At 35.8% G+C, this 25,267-nt stretch overlaps 1 long non-coding RNA gene across 1 annotated transcript; it reads left to right on the top strand.

Moving 5' to 3' along the window:
• The first annotated feature begins 22,773 nt into the window (after positions 1 to 22,773).
• Positions 22,774 to 24,849, top strand: LOC116668506. Its single transcript, XR_004325608.1, has 3 exons — positions 22,774 to 22,852; positions 24,169 to 24,170; positions 24,838 to 24,849. It is a non-coding gene; the product is annotated as an uncharacterized LOC116668506 (long non-coding RNA).
• Positions 24,850 to 25,267: the final 418 nt, after the last annotated feature.

Raw genomic sequence — 25,267 nt, 5'->3', positions numbered from 1 at the left:
CTACTTAAAAATTTGTCCTTGAATGGATGCTATTTCTCTTTTGCACCAACTTTTCCATTCTTACTTGCTGATAGAAATGCATCGTAATGAAAGAGACCTTCATATCTCTTGCATTATAAATAAGTAAATATTTCAACAATCCTTGTATTTTTATTCAATTTTTGCAAGGCACTTACTTCCAGATATTACTTTTTCCCCCTAAATCCTTCTTCCTCACTAGAACACAATCTTTGAGGACAGGGCCTTTGTCTGTTTTAATCACCCCTATCACTTAGCCTAAAACATAGTGGGGGCACAATAAATATGTGGATGGAAAATTTATTGTAAAAAGGAACCTGAAACATTAGACAGGAAAGTCAAATTTTCCCAGAATAAAGTATATTTAGCAATTATAAACTTGGAACCAGTTGCATCAGAGTATCACTTACTGAAAAAGCCTAAGATCCAGAATAGATTCTAGATCCAAGAAAAATTCTATCACAATGAGAACAGACCATTGTTAAATGATGAAACCTTAATCTCCAGAAAAGGATACACGTAGAATCATTGATCATTAAATACTGATGTTGGAATACTGTATGTAACAAAACTGGTAAATGGTGCTGTATTACTTGTAAACTGGAACAGCTTTATGATCATGAACATGTAACTTGTGAAGTCCACAGGTTTTCTTACCTAGAAGGGACCCAGTCTTGGTTTAATGTTCTGCCTCTGTTCTGTCATCTTGAAATTCTTACTAATTTTTGAGCAAGGAGGTCTGCATTTCATTTTGATCTTCAAGATATGTAGCCAGTTCTGCTTGCACATGTGAATGTACACATTTAATTTATTCATTTCTTTGTTAGCTAAAGGACTAGAATACAATAATTATTCTTCCTTATATTTGTATAACATGTGTGCTAGCTAGTAGATTCTGCTATCATTTCCAACTTTTATTTTTATGATAAGATTTTGAAGAATTTTATTTTGTAGACCATATTGGTGAATTTGTCAAGTAAAACAATAAAACAACTACTTAAAACAGATCACTTGTTTACTTGGATCTTTTATATATCTATATCAGAATTTTAGTTAAGAATAAAATTTAATATAATTTCACTAAAGATACTAATGGTCTAAGATTTTTTGACCTTAAGATATTTTAAACAAAATATGAACTTCCTAAACATAACATTTCTAAGAGAATTTTTTCCAGAGGTAATATGCCTATTCAGTAAATAGATTCATCTTATTTTACTTACTTTATAATTTTTGCTTTTATTATTCCTGAAGATTTTCCAGTTACTCATAAAATTATTGTAGTAAGAAAATGTATCATAATTTCTAACATGTTTAATATCCCTTTTACTTTTAAAGTTACTGTTTTCATTAACTGTGAGTTGCAACCCCCTGGGCTACCTTAGTACCACCACATGTCTCAGGAACCAAAAAACAAACAAACAAACAAAAGTTTAGTAGTTCCCTTGGCTTTGGGAACCTATAAAACCTAAAATACAGTATTAACATATAAAGAATGTTCTGTATACAAAAAAGAGTTGCATACAAATAAAATAACAAATAGAAAAAGTCACATGATAATAAGGACTGACACCACTTTACCAGATAAAATGCAAAAATTTTAAATATAAAGTACATTTAAAATTCCAAATGCTTTTTGGAAAATGTATTCAGGTTATGTCTGTACTTGATTTCATCTTACTATAAATCACAGGAAAAAAAATTTTAAATACTTTTCTGTTTTACAGTTTTATATCCTGGAAATTTGTACTAGTCTGAGACTTAGATAGTAAGTCAGTTCAGAGTCTAGAGCTAACTCGGTCTTTTGTTAGTGTTTTGATTTGGAAGATTTGTGTTAACATCTTGAGTACTGGCATTTGGGTTATTATTTATAAAATGTGAGTTTTTTGTCTGAACTTCTGTATGAAGAGTCTACATATATTTAAATCTTTGCAGATTAAGCAGGATAAAAAAAAGAAGTCATTCTCAACTGAAGCAATGGAATCTCTGTGCTCATGAAAACTTTGTCTTCCATGTTAAATTTTAATCATTTACTAATTTTTGAAATGAAACAGTAGGTATCTGAATGTAACTGCTTTAAATCCTATTTTCTTGCAAGTGAATGGTTGTCTCATATTCATCTTTTTATCCTTAGGACAAAGTTCATTGCCTCACAAAAGAAAGTTCTCAATATATTTATTCCTTAAAAATACACTGTTCATTGTTTGGTCCACTAAGAAATGTAATTATATTAACCCCTATTCTCAAGGAAAATAAAGTAGCTTGGAGGGTTTTTATTCTGTTATATGAAATCTTAATATCTTGCCCTTTGTCCGTATGTAATTTATGAAAATCAAAATGAATTCTTTGCTTAAGCTTGCTTTTGGTTGATCATGCCTTTTCAACCAAATTAAACATAAGAGTTAATGTTAAGAGAGCACATCTTCAAAATTGTATCAGCCAGGTAGTCTACAGTTTAAATAGTAAATTTTTCATGATATTAATTTCAATACTGTCTATAGTTATAGGAACTAGAATTTCCTTTTTAAACTATATTATTAGGAAAAACATATTTAGAAAATAATATGCTTACCTATATATGCACATTCTGGCAACATGAGTTTAAGAATTCAGTGAGCTAAAGAGCTTTTGTGGAATCTACCTTTTGTTTATTCAAAATGTATTTTTTGCTTGCTATATATCATGCATGCTACAAGGTTCTGTGTAGACAGCAAATATGACTGCACATATGATTGTGGGTGCCATTGCATGGATGACCAAAAAAGATTAATCTACATCCTAATTCCCATGAACTGTGAATATTACCTTATTTGGTGAAAGAGTACGTATTAACTTATATGGTGAAAGAAATTATCAAGTTAAAGATTTTGAGAGGAGGAGCTGACTTGTCCTGGATTATTCAGGCAACCACAAAATCAAATAAAAAGTGTCCTTAGAAAAGTAGGCAGAGGGACATTACACAGACTGAAGTGCGGATGGCCGTGTAGAGATGGAAGCAGAGAATGGAGTGATGGAGCCACAAGTCAAGGAATCCAACAGCCACCAGAAGCTGGAATAAAACAGGGAATGGGATTTCCTTCAGAGACTCCAGAAAGAGTATGATCTTGTTGATACTTTGATTTTAGAATTCTGGTCTCAAGAAAAAATTTCTATTTTTTTTTAAGTCACCAAGTTTGTGGTACTTTATTACTTCAGCCAGTGGAAAATATACCAGGTAATCAAAATGTCTTGTAAGAGCATGTAAGAACCGTCAACTCAGTACACAGGATAACTTAAGTTTCCTGGTGGATGTAGCATCAAAGCTACTATGAGATTTCTATATTCATATGATTTATGTCCCTTCCTTGAACAGCATTTTAAGGGTTTTCGTTAGACCTGGGGAAAAGACTATTTAGAAATAACTTAGCAACATTCTATTATGATTCTCAATATTCAGGAAATAAAGAATCACCTGGAAAAAAAAATTTAAGTAAAGTCCAGATCTATAAGTCAAAATCACTGGAAGTGAGATTCTCTGAAGTATCTTTTACTTAGATCTTTGTATAATTGCTTGGAACAGTGCTCATCTTAGCCTGTGCAAGCATGGCCTCTGACCCAGGCCCTGGGCTCTGGAATTCCTTCCTTGACATTTTCTAAGTTCCTCTTAGGTAAACTGGACGGGTTGGTCTATTAGTGCCATCTTGGTGGAGTTCATGTACTCCACATAGGGACCTGAGTGGGCTCTTTGCCTTGTTTTTTTCCTTTTGGGGTACTCTCTGATCCTCCACACTCCAGGCAGGCAGTCTGGCCCAGGGATCACTCTCTTTAGCATACCTGGTATGGTACTACATGCTAAATAAAGATGACGTCATTACTCCAGACTTCCAAAGCCCAGCCACTAATCCTTGGCTTGAGCCACATGTGTGAGTTCCCTGTATAGGTTTTAATCTGTCCATGTTCCAACCCTGGTGTCACTTCTGCTATGGCTCCAAAGAATTGCAGGAATGTAAGAAGGTAACCTATACCTTGTGTAGCCTGTGCTACCAGAAACTCATGGTGATATCGTCACTGTCTCACAGGCTCCAGCCACATATCAGATAGTCCTCTCCAGTAGCTGTGACCCTGTTTGTGCAAGGAATATTCCTTTGTCCTCTTGCACAGGCTTAAGACAGATAAAACAGAACAGATCCATGAGAGTTCAGAGAGGTCACCCACTGCAATGAAGTTGCTCTTTTCACCCTCCCCAAGGCCATTCTGCTAAACTTTCCTGGGGACCACATTCTAGGAATACATAGGATACAGCCTAATGAGCTCAGGAGAAACCATGATTGGAGAGTGTGTTTTTCTACCTTATGCTATAAAATTCCTATTAGCAAATTTAACATCAAGAAAAAAAATGAACCATCTTTCATATTCTTTAGCATACTCTTTGAAAGACTTGTATGTCATCAAAGAAGTAACAGTTAACAACCTTTGAGAAAGTCATTGGAGGCAACAAGTATTCACTGCACAGAGGACAGTGTCATGTGTTGTTAAAAGCATTAACATTGACATTAGGAAGCTGTATTAGCAAGAAAATCTGTAGTGCTTCAATGCAGATTTTTCAAAACGGCAGTGTGATTAATAATTTGCTTGATTTGTCTTATGGTGGGAAATATGACATTATCCAGGAACAGTACATATGACAATAAAGAAGAAGAAGAGATGATTTTTGAACCTGAACATTATTAGATGGACTCTGGGCGTGGCAAAGAATCTTCACTTGCACTAATTAAACAATAAGGTAAGAGGCATGAAAGTACTACTTTGTTCTAAATCAGTAATAAATCTCTGTATTTCCCATGGACCAGCTCATTTTGTAATACGTATGTTCGTCAATATTTCTGTATACAAAGTGTTGGGCTGCACTTTACAAGTCTACAAGGCCTGTGCTTGCTCAGCTTCAAGACCAAAGAAAAAGTCCAGGGTTGGTGACAGAGACATCAGTGGTTTAATGGATAGGGGGATCTTGCATGTCTGACGAAAGGTCATGCAGCCAGCAACACCCCACTACGTGTGGCAGTAAACGGGCAAGACACGGAGGCAGCCCTCTGCCTCCCAAGAGCAGGAGGAGGCTACCAGTTATAGGGGGAATTGATGTCAGGTTAGCTCATTGTTTACCAGGGAAACCAGCAGAGGGGCACACTCCTCACTGCCCCTTTGATAAGAACAATCACTCACCAGGGTTTGGAGCAAGCATGTTTGAAAGACAGTCAGGTGAGTGAGGTGTAGGTGAAGCAAGCACTGGTCTAGCAGGGGATGTACAGAGAACAAGAGAACAGCCACCTTGAATGGCCTGACAGTACACAAAGTATCCCATAAAAAAAAAAAAATTTTGTTTGGGGCCCTTTTTATCTGGGAGAAGGCTTGAGAAACACTGCTCTAATTCTAAGGCCAACTTCCTCATTTGCTGGCCCTAGTACAATATAAAAGTGCAGGACCTGGTGTTAAAAGATTATTAAGGATTTCAGGACAGCATTGGAACAGAGCATTAAACCAAGCACTGGGCTTCTGTGAAGGCAGGATCTGTGCGACGGTGCAGGTTTCACACTGTGACACCATCACTTGACTGGACAGCAACAGAAACAGAAGTTTTTCACATTTTGGTTTTTATCTCTCACCCCACCGTATGCTTGAAAAATGACTAAAGTTGTGACTTCTGGAAATGGGTTCAACCAGCTTCTCACCTACAGACATTATATCTAAATTTCAAGATATATTTTCTAATGCTAGTAATTCCAGGATATCTTTACTGATTAGCTCAATCATAAAAAAAAAAGTATCTCTCTTCTTTATGCCTCTATGATTTATTTTATGATGTGGAGCAGATTGAAAGATTGAATTGAATAAGATATGGCTTCTCTCCTCAAATTTTCATTAAGTTGGGGAGATAAGCACTGTTTAGATTAGACAGAAGATATATTATATATCTTAGATTATCAGTGAACAATTATTAGGTATATTAGAAAATGATTCATTTTAACAGTCTGATTCAAATTTAAACTCACAATAAGAGTTCAAAGGAAAAAATGATGAAAGTAGCCAGGACTAGTAGAAATAATATCATGATGGATGGAGATTACTCAGGGACAGTTTATTAAGATTTGGGAAACTTAAAGAACAAGAAGATTTAAGACTTAAAGTGGTAGGAAATCCAAGGATATTGGAATCTTACTAGATTGTTGAGAAAGGAAATTGCCTGACAATGATGGTGTGATGAAAAGAACACCCTGAGAGTGGACCTCAGTATGGCAGAAGTGATTGGAATAAGATGAAGGAGGGCGGGGGTGAGGAGGAAGATACAATGTTCCTGATGGGGAAATGGTAAAATTATGGATTACAATTTTGGGGACAAATGTGTACGTAAAGACAAAACCAAAGACATTTCTAAGAACAAGTGTGACAGGGTGTGATAACATATAGGTATAAGGAAATATTGAGATACTGAACCAGCAAATACGTATCCTCAGTACAGCTACATGGATACTCTAATTTTCTCAAACATAAGAAAAGTTCACTGTTTTCCTCAAATGCCCTTAAATTAGCTACAGTACTTTCCCAGTTGTATCATTCAGGGTTTTAAATGTTAGGCCATCTTAAAATTATATGTTTAATATTGCTTTTATAAACTTGATTTTTTAATCTAACACCAGTGCTTTTCAATTAAAACTAAAATCTGTCCCAAGAGAGTGCATTGTTTTAGTTTTAAAGTGCCCAAGAAGCATATTATGCATATTTTAAAGTTAAATATAAAGCTATAGGAATGTTGGTAACTTAATTGCATGTAGGCTGAATTATAAATATAAAAGAAAGGAAAATCAATGACATTTAAGAGCAGTTTATGATCACATGATTATTGGGTTTTACTCTTAGAATATTTCAGTACTTAAGTTTGAATCTGAAAAGCTACTTTTGTTGAAATTTAATATTAATTATTAAAATAATGTATTGAAATGTAATATATATGTATAACAAAAAGTAAAGTGGGTCACCATTAAATTACATTTGTTTCTTTCAAATAATTATATTCTTATTAAAATACATTGCTCATAGAAGGACCAAAAAATATGTGCATGAAGTTTCTTGACATATATCAGAATATTCCACTATTTAGTCAGCCCTCAGTGATATGTTTTGATGGCTCTCTTTACATTTCAGTCATAACATTTTTCCAAAACACAACTGCAATTATTTTCCCCAAACAGGTCCTAAAATATTCTTTACATGTGCTAAATCCTGCCATTATGCTGATTTTAAAAAGATCTTAAAGATGATGAATTTGAATAATATATTTAAATTGTACCCTTTATCAAGTTTGTTAAAAATCACAACATCCAAAATGAAAATATAAAAGTGCAATAAAAGTGAAAATATGAAACAAGCAGGAAAGACTTTCTGGAAATAATGGAGAATAACATTGTTACAAGTAACTATTTTAATTAAAGGTCATAAGAAAGAGGTGCCCAGAAGGTCAACATGAGACTGCGTTAAGCTATTGCAGCACAGGGATTCCTGAGGAAGAGATGACCTGTGGAATGCTCTTCCCACTTTAAATAAAGCTCCATATGCCTTAAATTCGGGAACTCTCATCAAGAGCATACTGCTTGGCTTCAGTTGTCATTATAGGGCAGAAGGAGAGAAGGGATTTCTGAGGGAGCCAGGACCCAAGCTGTTTAGAGCTTTATAGTTTAAAGTCAACATCTTTGAAAGGCAATTTTAAGCAAATAGGAAGGCAGTGCAGGCTGTGGAAAATTGGTATCATGCGCTCCCTGTGGCTTGTACCACTTAGTTGCTGAGCCGCGGAATTCAGCCTATGTAGAAGCTTCTGGGTGGTATCGAAGGCTCGAGACTTTGCGAAGGGAAATAATGCCCGATGTTCATCCAAGCATACCTTCAACTCGAATTTGCCAATCATTTGGATGAATGCAATGTAAAATCTAAGGAAAAAGCTCAACAATTGCGGTCAGAAAACAGAAAAAAGTTGAAAGTTGAAGTCCTCACCCTTGGCTAGCTTTCACTTTCACTAAATTATCCCTCTAGGAGCAGACATTAAAGAGATGAATACCCACACTTAGATTTTGTTCCCAAAGAAAGAGAAGAATGCATCCTTCATTGTGAAAGAATCATATGCCTCACAGGGAAACATGAGATTAAATTATTTGTGAACAGTTGTTCTGTAAAGTACCTCAGGTCCAATCCTCCACTTGCCATGTACAGATTTGAATTCTGGACAAATCACTTTGTCTTATATGGTAAATGGTATGCAAAATGCCCTAGGCAAAGTAATAAACCATTTGACATACTTCTAGCTTGATGTTATGCTTATTGCTTTATTCTCTCCCGGCTTTGTCTGCATTTTCTAGAACTTCCGTACTATTAAACTGCCCTCTCCAAACCATCACTTTCTATCAAACACACACTCATTCACACAAGACTTTATATGAAAGATGATAAATAAAAGTGTCATCTTTCTAAAGGTTATTGTTATTTTAAACACAAATAATTGATTAGGTTTGTATTGGTTCAGGGAAAAGAGATTTTCAGGGCTCAGATATGCAACAATTTTATGACCATCCTTTGTGAAGAAACTGAAAACATATTTAGTCAATTCCAATTGTGTAGCCTACCTAATTATTACTAAGATTTCTGACTTAAATTTCCTATACATTTTGAAAGAAATTATCTCTAAGTAATTTAGTTTTTGTACTTACTAGACAACTATAGAGTGTGGCATAAACATTTGAAGTGGTCAGCCTGGATTAGAGAGTTATAACAAGGATTCAGATAAGTTACTTTCCCTCCATGCTATTACAAACAAGCAGTGCAAAGATAATTATAAAATCCAGTGTCAGTTCCCCACCACTGCTTCTCATGGAAAGGCTTCCACTCTTTAACTCCCTGCACAGAGCAAGAAATATTTTGGGTTAGAGAAACCCAAAAGTATGGGCTTACTGCTGAGGGAAGAAGAGGTGGCCTTGCCAGTTCATCCAGCATTCCAGTGCCACTTACACAGTCCTGTTTGCGTTTCTTTTTTCTGTCATCAAGCATACTTGTGATTCAGTGTAGCAAGCTCATCATGTCCCATATGACAGAAGGGAGACGCTGTCAAAAGGGATGCTAGCTGTTCCACTGTGGCTGAAATGTAATAGTAATATGAATTGCTACTGCCCACTTTTAATTCATTGATTATTTCATTCACTCAACTAACACTTTTAAGGACATTCTACTAAATAAGAAATAAGAACTACTACTTTTATCACTACTAGCACAACTGGGTCTACTATCATTCCATCTACTATTAGTAATATAGTTCAAATTGAATACACTATATCAATCATTCTGCTAAGCACTTTCCATTTACTAACTCACTCAACTCTAAAAACAAGGCAATGGCCTATGAGTTATTAATATACCCATTTTACAGAAGAATGATTAAGTTTAAAGAGGCCAGGTAATGTCCAAAGAGACACATTTTGAATATAGTAAAAATAGGATACAATTTCACACAGCTGTATGATTCCTAAGCTAAAAGCTTAACTTCTGCATGATTCTACTCCCATTGATGAATACAATTTTCTTTACTCTCCGAAGAGGTAAGTTTTATTAGGGAGGAATTAATACAATTAAGTAGCAATGAAAATATAAACAAAATTAAAGTGCTGTTTAATGTGAAAGAGTAAGACAACTTTAATTGTCCTAAGAGATAGAAAATGCTCTCCCAAAAAAATTGACATCTGAGCAATTCCATGACCGGGAAGGGACCAAGTGGAAAAATAGACAGTTGTTCCTGCATGTTGGAGAAAAGCTTGGACGCCAACATGAGAGTGAAAATGGAATGACACTTTCGAGGGACATGACACATATACACAAGGACTGGATTGTGAGCTGCCTTATGTGCCAGGTTCAGGAATTTAGTGATACTTCTTTCTAAAAGCTATTGAAAGTTCCTGAATGCTTTTTTAAAAGAGGAGGTAAATGATTTCTACATATGTGAGGCAATGTGGGGCAACACAATTAAAATGCAGGACCCTGTCCTTGGCTTAAAAAAAAGTCTGGAAATAAAGAATCAACAGTGGTAAAATTAAAGTATTTATAAAAATGAAATGTAACTATACGCTACTGATTATTAATTCAACAGGAATGTGTAGTAAAAGACCAATAATGACTGGAAGAGGACGAGCTTCAAGAATGATGTCATAATTAATGAGACTTTTTTTTTTTTTTAGTTGGAACAAAATTATGAAATCCTAGAATCAGCTAGATGACTCTGCACTGTCATTATAAGTTTTTAAGGCAAAGAGTAATGAGTTGAGGGTAGTATTTATGGAATGGGGTCTGGTATTGCTCTGTGTAGCCAAAACTGTCAATGTTCTGCCCTGATGCCTTGCCACTGAGGTGCAGGGGGTGCCCTTCACACTATCTGAGGGCTTTCTGTGGAGACTAAAGCCGCTCTGCCTTCATACATAGCAGCCTGGAAGAACCAGACAATTAATTACAGCTTTGTCTCTGCAATAACCTTCAACTAATGACTGAGAAGAGCTGGTGTGTAAATTCTTTAGATCCCAGACCTTGTGGGTGAGATTATTTTGTTCATCACTCACTCCCAGATCCCAGCAGGATCCTTTCCGATCTCCTCCCAGCAGTAATCCGCTTGAAAACACACACTTTATTGACCACCTTTCTTTCACTTTCTCTCTTTCCTACTCTTCTGTGAGTGATGCCTACTCTCCTGGAATTATCTCCTAAGAAATGCTCATACTTGAAGCTCTGTCTCAAGGCCTATCTGAGAAAAAATAAACGAAGACAATATGTAATAATTGACACAGAAAAATTCAACAGAAGTAATTAAGGTTATAGGTGCTTTTGAAACCCTGATAAAATTCTTAGACTCACTGTACACACACACTGAGTCATTTATGCATCAATTCATCTAATACTTGTTTATTGGGTTTCTGTGATGAGCCAGGCACTACTGGGCTAGGTCACCTGTGTACAGCAGAGAAGAAGCTCTTATAAAGCTTATATGCAGACATATACATTTTTAGTATTATTCCATTTTGTTCTCAGTTACACTGAAATCCAAACACAGGGACTCCTGGTACTACAGGCCCCAGGTTCCAAATCCCCAGAGAGAATAGATGGAGACATAAATTTGAAGGAATAGGTTCAATAATCACAACAGTAACTATGGGAATTGAGCAAAATAATAGGACAATGAGAACATCTGATAATAAAACTACTGACAGTTTCCTCACTGTGGGAAGAAAAATTATCAAGATTGGTGCCTATAAAGAATCCTGGTTTTCAGAAATGGGGGATTTAAGCTACTAAGCCTACTGAATTTATATAATGGTCTGATTCCTGGCCAGAGTGTGAGTCATTGAAGCTTTGTTGTGAGAGTACCTGAGGGTGCCTGTGGTAACTAGTTTTCTAATGAATCACCTCTCTCAGAATTTGTGCCCGTCTGTAGTCTCTCCCCAGCATGAATTGAGATTGGCCATATTACTTATATGAACCAACAGAATGTGGTGAAAATGACTCAGTACAACTTTGAGACCTCAGCCTTAGGAAGTCCTGGAAACTCCTTCTTTGGCATGTTGGAACACTAAGCCACCATATTAGAGTCCAGTTATCTTGCTAGAGAGACCATGTTAAGTTATTAAGTGAATAGATAAAATTGAAAATGACATGGAGAGAGAGAGAGTAGCCCTAAGATAACAAAGAAAGAGAGTGGGCCTCCCATTTCCAGCTGTCCCCAACACAGTGTCAGATATATGAGTGAGCCATCTTGGATAATAACCCTGACTAAGCCCCCAGATAATTATAGTTCCAGGTGATATTGTATGGGATACAAAAACTTTCCAGCTCAGTTTGTTAAACCATGGAATGCATGAAGATAAAAATATAGTTATTGTGTTAAGCCAGTAAGTTTTTGATAGGAAGCAAACTGAGAGAGCTACTCAGATCCAAATGTGAGCCATTTCTCACAGAAAACGAAGGATGATTTAGAGAGTGGAGTCAAGAACCACAAAACTGGGGCATAAGAAATGGGGATTCCTTACTTTCTGGAAGAGTGAGACTTTTATTGCCTGCACCTTGCTGAATTTAGAGTTGTCACGGATCAGTGACTAGCATAGTTTTCTACACCCCCTGGGTCCTTTTGAATGCAAGCATCTTCTCTCTTCACTATGTTCTCAGCATTGTATGTTGGGTATACATGTGGGGAGTAGGGAGGCAGATAACTGGTCTCTTTAGATCACAGATCTCCTGCTAAAAAGAAACCCCACTTAAGAGGTCTCATCTGCAGCCGGGTCTGATTCAGATGAAGAGACTTTAAACCTGGTGGCATAAAGAAAAAGAAACTTTGGAGGTGAGTGTACGTGGCATATGGGTGTAACATGACTCATGGAGGGTCAATGGAGGAATGTGGTGGCTAATTTCTGAAGAATTTGTTTCTCAGTAAATTTGTGTGTCCCCTGTATTAATACTCTTATGTAGTTCTCTCCCACATTGAATCTGGCCTGGCCATGTGACTTGTTTTAGGTAACTGTATGTGGCAGAAATGAGGCTCTGTCCACTTGGGGCTAGAGCTCTGAGAAAACCTGACATCTCTTGTTTATCTGTTTTTGAGGTGCTTCTTAAGAAGTCCAGCTGCCCAACTGGAGAGGGAGCACTGTGTAACTGGGTGGAGAAGAGCCTCCCTCTGCCGGTTTCCCAGCTGACTCCAGCACCCCAGTATCTCAGCTGAGCCACTATTCCAGCTATACCCAACAAGCTTCCAAATGACTGCAGCCCCATCCGACAAGAGCTAAGCCCAGTCAAGCCACAGCATTGAGAGAAGATGAAAATTTTCTCATTTTAAGTTGCTAAATTTTGAGAGGTTTTGTTATATAACAGTACAAACACATAACTGAAATTTTCTTATCTGCTATGGAGTTTACATTACCTCCTGTGCTGAAATAACATATCTTGTTTAACAGCTGTTGTTTTTTTTTTAATTGTTGTCATAATCCCCCCTTTAAAACTGAGATATAAATAGCATATAATGATATTACTTTCCAGTGTACAGCCTGATGATTCGATATTTGTGTATATTTTGAAATAATCACCACAATAAGTCTAGTTACCATCACTTACCTCACATAGTTACAGTTTCAAATATACAATAGTCGCCATGCTGTACATTGCATACCCAGGACTTACGTATTTTATAACTGGAAGTTTGTACCTTTTGACCCCCTTCATCCATTTTGCTGACCCTTCTATCCCCCACCTCAGGCAACCACCCAAGAACTGCTTTTTGAGTTCTACTTTTTCTGAGTCTATCTGGGCCTAAATTACTGCAGCCTATATTTTTAAAAAATTATGGAATAAAAACAATTATTCTCTCCTAACAATTTTCTAAAACCGAGATCTTGTAAAGTGAGTGGCCAGATGTTTTTTCCAAACTAACTCCGTTGGCTAAGCTGTTTAAGAATTCTCAAAACAATCACTCTTTTGATGAAGCTTAATCAGCCAACAGGACCAGGCCTGTAGTTTATTAACAGATTTGCATTTACCAATTTGCAGCACGTAACATAGTTCCAGATTAAATGCAGAATGTTACTCTGTAAGGGGAGGAAGGGAAACTTATTTTTAAAGGTCTGGTTTATGTTGGAGTGTTTTGAGGAGGGTGTGAATGAAGCAGGGGATTTCTGAGGACAGTGTAGGAGAAACAGATTAATTAGGGATTGGTGCTGTCCTAAGGCAAGGACAGTTTAACAATTGGATATTCTCACGAATGCATGAAGATAGCCAAGTAGATTTGGGGCTTCATTGGTAAGAAAGCAGCAGTCACTAAAAAAAAAAAAAAAAAAAAAAAGATAATTAAGCCATTTTACAATCGCTGCATGACTTTGGGAAAAGCAATGTTTCTCTTAACTTAGCACACAATTTTTTTATCTGTTTGCCCTCCCAGCTTGATTAATGGCAGGACTGCTTTTGCTTTTTAAGTCAACGTTGATTTTCACTCTTTCTATCTCAGATAAGTCTGTACTACTACACTATTTTTAACATTTTTTTTATTGAGTTATAGTCATTTTAAGTAAGCCAGAAAGAGAAAGAAAAATATCAAATGAGATAAAAGAACACAAATACTCCACTTTTATTATATTGAATTTTTATATTTTAAAAATGCTGAAAACAATTCTAATATAAAAGTAATTTAAAAATTTGACTTCATATTTATTCTCACAATGCTCAGAATTTGCGGGAGGAAAACACTGGTTACATGTAACTCTTGTCTGATATACCACACAATTATTTATTAGTTTAATTTATTTTTAAATTTTATTTTATTTTCCAGCTTTATCTGAGATATACTTGACATATAACATTATATTAGTTTGAGATGTGCACTGTAATCATTTGATATGAGTATATATTGTGAAATAATTACCCAAACATCTATCATGTCACCTTCTTATAATTTATTTTTGTGATGAGAACTTTTAAGTTTTATTCTCTTAGCAACTTTCAAATATAAATTATTGTTAACTATAGTCACCATGTTGAACATTGCATCCCTAGAACTTATCTTAATTCATTTAACTTTAAATTCATAAATAACTTCAACAAATATATTTTGAGCAGCTACTAGTTTATTTTTAGAGGTTTTTCAATTAGCAGATAATGTTGATGACAGAAGTAAAATTTACATCTCTTTATTCCAGTCCAATTCTTTTTTCAATTAACTAAGCTACTTACTCTAACTATATGATTGCTTAAAGTACAGTAGGTCGAGTTGTGTGTACAATTTACAAAATCCTAAAACTCAAAGAAATTCAGTAGAATTACTTATAAACATGCATAGCAGATGTGATGTAAATATGGATGTAATCATTCTCAAGTACTAGAACCCTTTTCACAGTCTTTGACTACAAAGTAGAAAATTATAACACACCATCTGGACTGTGCTATATCTATACGGCAGTTTCTCTAATGTAAATTGTTCAAGGTCAGTCTTTCTGCGAGCTCCCTAATGTGCAAAATCTAATATAGGCTTAACATTACCATGCAAAGGCAATTAGCATTGTTTATATCAGACAACTGTAGAACAAGGTTCTAAATTTCAAGCGTGATTTGCAAAACGCATTTATCATTAATATGAAAATTTAAATTTTGGAGAACAATACATTTTTATTTAATCAGAATCAGTTTCTGAATGCACTGACTGATAATCTTACTTTCTTCTACATATTGGTTTTATATTTGAAACAGATATACCATTTCCCTTCTTTGCCCAGCATATTTATTCTCTAATAGAATTGTGGTTAAGTAATCCTCTTATGTGTTCTGGAGGTAAGCTTTATATAAAGGAAGGTTTTATGCAGCAACCTTTACCAGATGTGTCTCATCTCTGATTTAGTATTTGTAAGTATATATTTTTATCTGAAGATGGTTTTAATTTAATAAGAGTGATAATTTTAAAAGTTTAACTTATTTTTTTATTTTCCCTGAATAGTTGGCCATTTCTTTTATATTAAATCTGTGCCTCTGACACTGTAAACAACCGATGAATTCTATACAATTACTGGCAATATAGTAAGTAGTTAACTCCAAATAAACAAGTAAGCAAACTGTTTTATCATGAGGACAAAATGATATATTGACTTAAGTGTTCATTCTCAAGTAAGTGATTTGTCAAATTACGGAAACATCTAAATATTATGTTATTAAAATTAAAGCATTCAAGCAAAGAAAATGACTAAAGTGTTCTTTGCTGAAAACAACAATGGTGATGGAATAAGAATCAGACTGGCATCAAACTTCTCATCAGCAACAGTGGTTTTTAGAAGATAATAAAATAATGCTTTAAACTTCTGATGAAAATGATTTTTAAACTAGCATTAACATTTAACTACTTACCAAATTTGGATATTCAAAAATTCACAAACTTCACTCCTTACAAATATTTTAGTAAGTTTTTAAAAATGTACTTTATCAAAATGAGATACTAAATCAAAGAAGCAGAAGATACAGAATCCAAAATGTATCATATATTCCCCAGTAAAATAAAAACAAAATGCCACATGTTGACAACTCTGTAGAAGGACAAGAGAACATTTATCTCAGATTGGACTAGGAAGGAGACCCTCATAGATACATAGATCTAATGGGAAAGGGGTTGATATGAAATATTACCCTGAAGATTCAGAACAACTTCATAAGATGACAAAGTAAAACAAAGAAAGTAATCAAAGTTAAAAAATATGGATATTTGGGTAAATACTATTGAATTTTAGGAAATTAGATCAACCAAAGGATCAATCAAATTAGAGAATTTAGGAAATTGTAAGTTGTAGAAAAATTTCAGTAGCACTAAGTTTGAAAGGAAGGGATTCATAGGTCTTTTCTCCAATCTCAGGGGTGCCTGAGGACTTAACTTTTACTCTAATTATCCTTCAAATCCTAACTCAAAATATTTATACCAGCATCTTCAGAACTACTTACATTACTATGCATTAACCTGGCACCTGTACCTCATGTCAACATTGCATTTTGCCTAATTTGTAGATGGTCAGTAACTGGTAACTGATGAGATTTAGCAGCACCAGAGAATGGCGGCTAATCATATACAGTTTAGAGTCCTACTTGACAAGGAAATTTAAAAACTGAAGATATTTGATAGTTGATAGTTTCACTGCATTAAATTAATTATCGTTCACCTAGCCTTGTCCCAGTGCCAACATGTGTCCCAAACGCTGTGCAGTTTGGGAGTGTCAGCTGCTATTCCTGGAATCCATTAGGCTCTTGTGCTGTTATTGCTATACAGAGAGAGTCACCTGTCTGTCTGTTATCCTTTCTTAAAGACAAGTAAACTCCATGGGAGAAGCCAGATAGGTTAGTTTTCTTTTCCAAGAATCAGATGTCAACCTAAGATTACATGTGCAAAATGCATGAATGAAAAAGGAGAGAGATCTTGAGTAGACCAGGAATGTTCAAACTTCAAATTGTCTGACTGCTGTGAAAGAGGGAAGGAAGTAAAAGGGGTTAGAAAGGGAGATTCTCAGACACAACACTATTTCCTAAGAAAGCTTCTGCCAGGCTGATGGATGGGGTGTCCTAGAGCCAAAATTGCCTACTAAAAGGGTTCTGGATCTTGTAAAATGGGCTGCATAGCACCACGGCCTTGTTCAGTCATTGACTGGGAAATATCCCTCAGGAAAGGTGGCCTCAGCACAAGTGTGGGGGTGGATGCAGTGGCATCTTGTCCATCAATCAATATGCTTCCAGTAGAAGATCTGAAAGTCTTATTTTAACACTTATTTTAGTAACTGGCACAGTCCACCACTTGTGACTCATGGTTGTGCTGAAGTTCACTGCAGTCTCCAGGATGAGCTCTTCCATAACTCCCTTGGAAAAGGCACATTAGTGGAACAAGCTTTTTTGTTACTGTCGGTGTCAGGGCCACAACTGATACACATCCTCTTTCTCTATCATCCATCCTAAGTTCTTTTTACTTTCATCTATCTCCTTGCATGTCTTAAAGTATTACCTGTTAACATGTCCCAAACCTAAATTCCCTGGGTATTCATCCTTAGAAATCATGCCTTTTCCAGGTTGGGTTACTTTAAGTATCCATTCTGCAGTCACGGGGAAAGGAATACCAAGGAGGTGCCCAGTGGATCACTTGGGTTCCATATACATATTACCCTGATTTTGTTAGGCATACATAGTCTTACTTCCTCCAGCTGATTGTAGTCTATTACACTTCCCGTAATGATACTTCTTCTACTAGCTTGATGCTCCCTGAATACAAGGAGTCTAAGGTGCCCAAGTAGCAGTTATGTTCAATGGGACATTAACTGTGTGTTGTAGCAAGGATGAACCACATATGGGACAAGAACACCCAACCCTGCAGAGCCCAGGGTTGCAGGAATAGGAAGCACTGAATACCCTTGTGCATCATTAGGAATGATGTAAATGAGGGCACTTCTATTTCTACTACTTGGTTTCCAGACCCATTTGAAGACACAACAGTTCTACAGATGCTTCTGACCTAAAGCCTATTCTGAATCCTGAGGGATGATAATCCATTCTTTCAAAGGATTATCTCTAAACTGGTGCTTCCGCTTTGCCTTTAGAAGGCTATTCCAGACTTCTACAAGACCAGCTGCTTCTAGGTAGTACATTGGGTACGCCTCACCTAACCTGGAGAGCCTTTTTAAAAGAGAATTTAGACATAAGAGACAGAATAAACCAGCGACATTTGAAGATGCAGAAGATGCTTTTGTGTGGACCTTGAAAAATAAAATAGCATGGCATTAAGGCATATAACAAGAAAAAGCAGGCAGCCAGTAGAGCTGAGAGTGCCCCCCTGTGGAGAAGGCCCTGAACTCCAGGAAGGATTACAACCAACACCTTAGCTTTTAAGACCCTCAGCTGGATTCTTCCCAGCTAACCTGTACCTGGGCTTCTGATCTATAGGGACTGTAATAGTAAATAAATGTTGTTTTAATCCACTAAACTTGTGATAATTTGCAATGAAGCAATAGTAAACTTAATACAGATTTTCTGCCTGTGGAATATGCATCCATAAGCCATTGTGCAGTAGTGTTGGCCAAGGCTTTGCAGGCAGGAAAGCCAAATCCATACCTGGAATATGGTTCAATACCGGTGAGGGTAAATTTCTGGCTCTTCTACAAAAGTGAGGCCTTGATACAGTCAAATTGCCACCAAGTAGCTTATACCAGAGGAACGGTGCCATATCAGGGGCTCAGAATAGGTCTGTGTCTGGCTGGTTGGAAATTCCAAGAGGTGGTAGCTAGACTGGGCTTTGTAAGTGCAAGTCCATGTTGTTGAGTGATTCCTTAGCCTCCATTTCTGCCACTAACTGCACGGGCAGTAGGTGTTAAACAGAAATTGATTGCTAAAGATCCAAGATGAAGTACTTAACAAATCTACAGTTTATTACAATTAAAAGACATAGCATATTTGCAACAGCATGAAAGTAAGCAAATGTGTTACAGCCAGAGGCTGTCTCACAGCCAGGGGTTCAGAGACATCAGGTGTAGGCTCCTACTGAAATCCTTCACTAAGGGCCACGGATAGATGCACCTTTATTCTTGGATCAAGAACCACCAATGAGTTCATGGAACACCTTGGAATTAGGGAAATCAAAACAGAATCTTGGATGTAGATTTTTATTTTTTGCTGGCCATGTAACATATTTCTGCTACATAACCAGCTTTAACAGCAGAGTTCTCCAGGGTCTCACAGAGACCAGGTGTGAATCATCAATCTCATTGTTATCAATAAACAATGCTTACGAACTGGAACAAATGGGCCAGAAACCCTTCAGATCTATGGTTATAAAGAACACTATTAATCAGAATGTTTCAAGCCTTGGCTAAGGGTCATTGCTGTGCACAAACTTTAGCAAGACAGTTGAAGCTAATTGCAAGCCTGCTGTAATTAACCTTCACAACACACTATTATTCCATTTGTGTGCCTTTCAGGCCAGTCCCAAAATGACATATGAAGTTTGGCTAACTTCAGCTGGCCACGTTATTCTACCTACTTGGTTATCCAGGGCTATTTTTATGGTGGAGGCTTTATGGTGGGCAACAGCTTGTGATACAAGCATCTTTACACTCGGGGTCCACTTGCACATGCTTTGTATGTGTGTGCCACTTCTGCTGCCACACAAAATAGGAGGCCAACTTCACTGCTAGCAGCTCCACCCAGTGGGAAATATTTTCTGTCCACTACCAATTATAGCTACCCTGAGTGTGGCTGTCATGCTGATATCACTAATTTTCAGCTTGAACTCACATGCTGAGCAGACTCATTTATATATAGAGCCTGGAGATTTTTCCCTCTCTTTCAGCTGAACATAGAAGAACAGCCATGTGAACAAAGGCGAGCTACGAAGGGTTTATTTGTGTAACTTCAGTGGTGATATGAGGGCCCAGGCTACACACTCATGTAAAGCTTATTTATGTGCTCTGAGACTGTTCCAGTTCAATCCAGGATGTGGCATTCTCTGACTACTGACGGGACCTCTGAATTTATAACTTGATCTGGCAGAACACAGCTCATAATGGCAATCACAGATGCACTGTCCCTTGTTGCTCCATGGTGAGGTGTTCCGTCTCTCCTAGGATTCAGTGACATGCCAGAAGCCAGTTTTCAAAAGGTATATAAATCTCTGCTACAAAAGTTGTGTCCTTTCTGAAGGATGAGCAGTTTCAGATTTTCATTTTGCTTTCCTCAATGTGATATCTCTTACTCCCCAGCCAAGGAATCCATGTAACGGTTACTCCAGCTGGCACGAGCAGTGGTACCAAGTGTACACTTGGCAGCTAGGGCTACTAGGTGGGGATGGGGGTGCAGCAGACCCACTGTGAACTAGAATTTAACCAGGGCCCCATTTACTATCTGTTCTCCCTATGTTCCCATACTAACAAATGACCTATAACGACATTTTGTGTCTCTGAGCATCAGTGTCAACCAAATCTTAGGCACAGTCGTCTTCAAACTATCTGGAAGCTATTTTTTGTCTAGTATAGAATCCTCAGAGTAAATGGTTGTGGGTTCCTTTGGTGAGACTGGGGAAGTCATTACGGTGTATAATTGTTGTGGTGTTAGGGTCATTTCTTTAGGGCGCTGACCACTTCTTATGTCAATGGATTCTGGATTCAAAACAGACTCAGGTGGGAGTTCTTAGTAAGGGACAGAGTCTTCAGCTCTTGCCTTCTTACCTTTTATGGTTGGGTATGTTAAGTAACATTCTTTCTACTGCCTGTCAATTTTGTCTACATAGATATCACGGTCTATTTAACATCTTCCCAGCTTTTTGCCATTCAGTCTATGCCAGCATCATTCAATTCTCCTCGAGCATTGGGGATGAGATCTGAACCCTAAGTAGGCACCGAATGTGAGGTTTAAAGATGATTTTAGTCTTAAGTTAATCTTCCTTTCTCATATAGATGGCTGGACCACAAAGAACCACACCTAAAGTCTATGAAGATGATTTTAAACAAAACCCATAGGTTGTGGGTTAGGACAAGTGCTGTATCAAGATGAGACTTGAATTGAACCTGTATAAGAGATGGTGAATTTCTTCTTTAGTGTGAAGTATTCGGGGTTTGATGACCAGAAGGAAAGACTGACTCACCGTAGCTGTGCTCCTTGTAATAGAGCTGCTGCCTGGAAGTGCCTTGTTGGGTAGACATGCTATCTCAGAGCCTTCCCTTGCTTCTCACAAGAAAATATTTCTCACCTACAGACTGTGAGTAGCACTGTAAAATATCACTTCAGGGCCTGGATGTAAGGAGCGGTTGTGCTTTCTCTATGTTTTCCTTCCATCTCAACCCAGCTATGTGCAGATGAAAACAATATGCTGAGACAGGCATATTCAAAGTTTGCAGTAGCATCAGCAGCATCTGAGAACATGCTTGAAGTATATTCCCAGGGCTATGCCTGATTTTGTAAATAAGAAATACTGGAGTGGGATGAGTGTGAGGGGTAAAAGCAATCTTTGCTTTAACGTGCCCTCCCTCCAGGTAACTCTGTGGTACAGAAAAATTTTATAACATCCCAAGGGGAGTATAGATACAAAGGATGCAAGGAGGTTAGATCCCTGAATCTCCTTGTATAGAAAGAAGCTCCTGCTATCCAAGAGCATGTTTCTGAACTGTGAGTGACAAGAGATTCTCTTTGTGGAGCTACTATAAAATTCAGGTCTATTTTCTTCGCAATAGTTTAACATTATCTTAACTAACACAAATTCAAAATAAGAGAATGGCAATAATGAACTTCAAGTGTCCTGTGAAGAATACAACTCCTCAAGAATAAAAGAGTTGGGATGATAACCAAACCTGGGCAGAAATGCAGCAGAAGGATTGCTTTAGTTAGGGCAGATTTTTTTTTTTTTCTAAGCTGTATAACCTAATAGGAAGAAAACATGTGTATTTTTAGTTTGAAAATGATCTTGTGAAATAAAGGTGGTTCTGAAAGTACCCACTTTTTATTACATAGTTAGAATGTGGTTATAGATCTAATTCTGTCTGCTACATTTTTTTAATCAGCAGTGTGTCTTTAAGGTCATTCATGCTCCTATGTGTACGATGATTTGCTGCTTCTAACTGATGAGTGATGCTTTATGGTTATGTACATCTATTTTTCTTGTCTCCTTTCCAAGTGAAATAATGCAGATGAGCTACAACATTCAAACATGGAAAATGAAACAGAAATAAGAGGAAATATGACAATAGAAGAGGAAGATGATAATGATAGGAAGGAATGATTACAAGTTTTAATTCTTTAAAACTATAGATTTTTTGTTGCAATCAATCTGCATAATTGAACTACATAATTTCATAAAATTATCATGTAATATATAACATATAAACCATAGCATTATTGTTTCACTTTGTAAGTAGAGACCACACTATTGTTTTGTGGATGAAGTTAATCCCTATGACTTGGACCAGTTCAAGTCAAAAGCCAGAAATATTTGTTCTAAATAAATGTTGACCAATTCAAAGTTAAAAGGCTATGAGGGCTTCGAGAATCATCTTATTTGCCTGTGAAATATTTTTTCCAATTAACTAATACTTAAAAATTGGAAGTTTTCACATACAAATCAGGTAACATTTACTTTAATGAAATTTTTTTAAAAACAATTTTCACCAATATACATATTATGTAGCAAAATGTTAAGATTCCTCCTAAAATGTTAGGTAAAATAGGAAATTCCGAGAAAAAGCTTGTGCTTGTTGTAGTTCCCTTCTGGCAATAGACCAGAATTGAAAGTTTACTTTTCCCCAGAGTTGAGGATACCTTGATGAAATTTGAGATGCACTGCCTAGGGCATCCTGTCACGTCGTCCCTGTTTTCAAAGAAAACAGCTAAAAGGAGCCTGTTACTTTTGACAACAGATGGCGATGTGGTTTTAAGTACTGTAAAGCACTCATTTTTATTAAAAATGTAAATTCTAAATATTGTGAATAAGAAAACAAAGCAAAATATATTTTACATGGTATTTTTGATGAATTATTAATGTCAAGTATTGTTTGTGAGAGCTCTGTGAGTGTGTTTAACAATATGTCACAAGGAATTTATATTTCTATTTGATGAAACTTTTATCCAGAGCATACACTAATAGAGAATCATACTTTCTTTTTAGTTGTTTAAAAATTAATATATTTTTTACTTTTTTTAAACATTTTTTATTGTTATAGTCATTTTACAATGTTGTTTCATTTTACAATGTTGTGTCAAATTCCAGTGTAGAGCACAATTTTTCAGTTATACGTGAACATACATATATTCATTGTCCCATTATTTCTTGCTGTGAGTTAACACAAGATCTTGTATATATTTCTCTGTGCTATAATCTTGTTTATCTATTCTACATATAGTCAGTATCTACAAATTTTGAACTCCCAGTCTGTCCCTTCCCACTCCCCTCCCCTTTGGCAACCTAACAATGAATATTTATATTCATTTTAAGATTTCTTGTATATTCAAGTGGAGCAGTTTTCAAAAATATTGTGCCTTATACTGTATGTTCAAAATTCCATTTGAAAACTGTCATGATATTTTATCAAATTTGAAATAAAATATAACTTTGTTATTTTGCTTGATATTTCAGTAAAATAATACATTATTAGTAGTATTATCATTCACATTATACTGAGTAATAGACTCTGATTTCATGGAAAATCTCTTATTTCTTTCTTTATAAAATTGATAGATTTCGCTGTTTGTTTTTTTTTTAATTTTAAGATACATTTTACAATTATTTCCAAGTTTACTTTAAAGTTTTTTATAATTACTTATTACAACACTTGAGGAAATGATTTCTTTACTTCTGTATTTTATATTTTTATTTTTGTTGAATATAGCATTCATACAAAAGATTGATCATGCCTATATGTCTATTATAAAAATAAAAATGTATTCCCAGGTACCGACACCCACATTTATCAAAGAGAATAATATTTTGAACCATCTTACTTTTCTTCTATCTCAACCATGCATTTAAATAAATGGTTTTCCAACAATATCAAACAGTTATCATTTTTAATTATGCCATGTTAGGTAGTTTTTTGTGAATATTCAATATATTGCTGGAAAGAGAAGATGTTTTCAAATATGATTATTACAGAGATGCATTTTTAATCATATTAAATATACATCAGTAAAGTGTCATCATCTCTAATGGTTTTTCAGTTGTCTCAGATATTTTAGATAGTTCATTTGCAAATAATTACCATTTTGTCACCAGATTTCTAATATTTCTTATTTGAGTATCTTATTTTATTGTTTTAGTTTTCTAAGAGCAATGTTAAAATATTGAAGACAATAAACATCTTACTGCTGCTTGATATTATGAATATTGTTATAGTATATATTAACATTATTATGAATAAATGTTAAAAGAAAGTGCAAGAGATGAAAGAGAAAAACATCAAGAGAGTGATACAGAGACATTTGTAGTGTAGTGTGGCAGAGGGATAATATGGCAGAAGTACATGGAAAGACATTTGTTCATTGCATAAAGAAAAATGAAAGAAAGACTATTAGTAATACCAAGTGAGAATATTTTAAAAAGGGCATGGAACATTTATGAGAGAAAATGGGACACAATTCTGATTTCTGGTATAAAGCATGATGTCTCAGTCATACATATACATATGTATATATATCTTCATTTTAATATTCTTTTTCATTAAAAGTTATTACAAGATATTGAATATAATTCTCTGTGTATACAGAAGAAATTTGTTTTTTATCTATTTTTATATATAGTGGTTAACATTTGCAAGTCTCAAACTACTAAATTTATCCCTTCCCACCCTCTTTCCCCCAGTAAACATAAGATTATTTACTATGACTGCAAGTCTGTTTCTATTTTGTAGATGAGTTCATTAGTGTCCTCTTTTTTCTTTGTTTCTTTTTTTTTTAGATTTCACATATGAATGATATCATATGGTATTTTTCTTTTTCTTTCTGGCTTACTTCACTTAGAATGACGATCTCCAGATCCACCCATGTTGCTGCAAATGGCATTATTTTATTCTTTTTATCTCTGACTAGTATTCCATTGTATAAATATACCACAACTTCATTATCCAGTCATCTGTTGATGGACATTTAGGTTGATTCCATGTCTTGCTTCTTGTGTATAGTGCTGCTATGAACACTGTAGTGCATATATTTTTTCAAATTAGAGTTCCCT

This window comes from Camelus ferus, chromosome 14 (genome assembly GCF_009834535.1).
Source record: "Camelus ferus isolate YT-003-E chromosome 14, BCGSAC_Cfer_1.0, whole genome shotgun sequence".
Lineage (NCBI taxonomy): Eukaryota > Metazoa > Chordata > Mammalia > Artiodactyla > Camelidae > Camelus > Camelus ferus.
The sequence above is the reverse complement of the archived record's forward strand: the minus strand, read 5'-3'. Positions and strand labels throughout refer to the sequence as shown.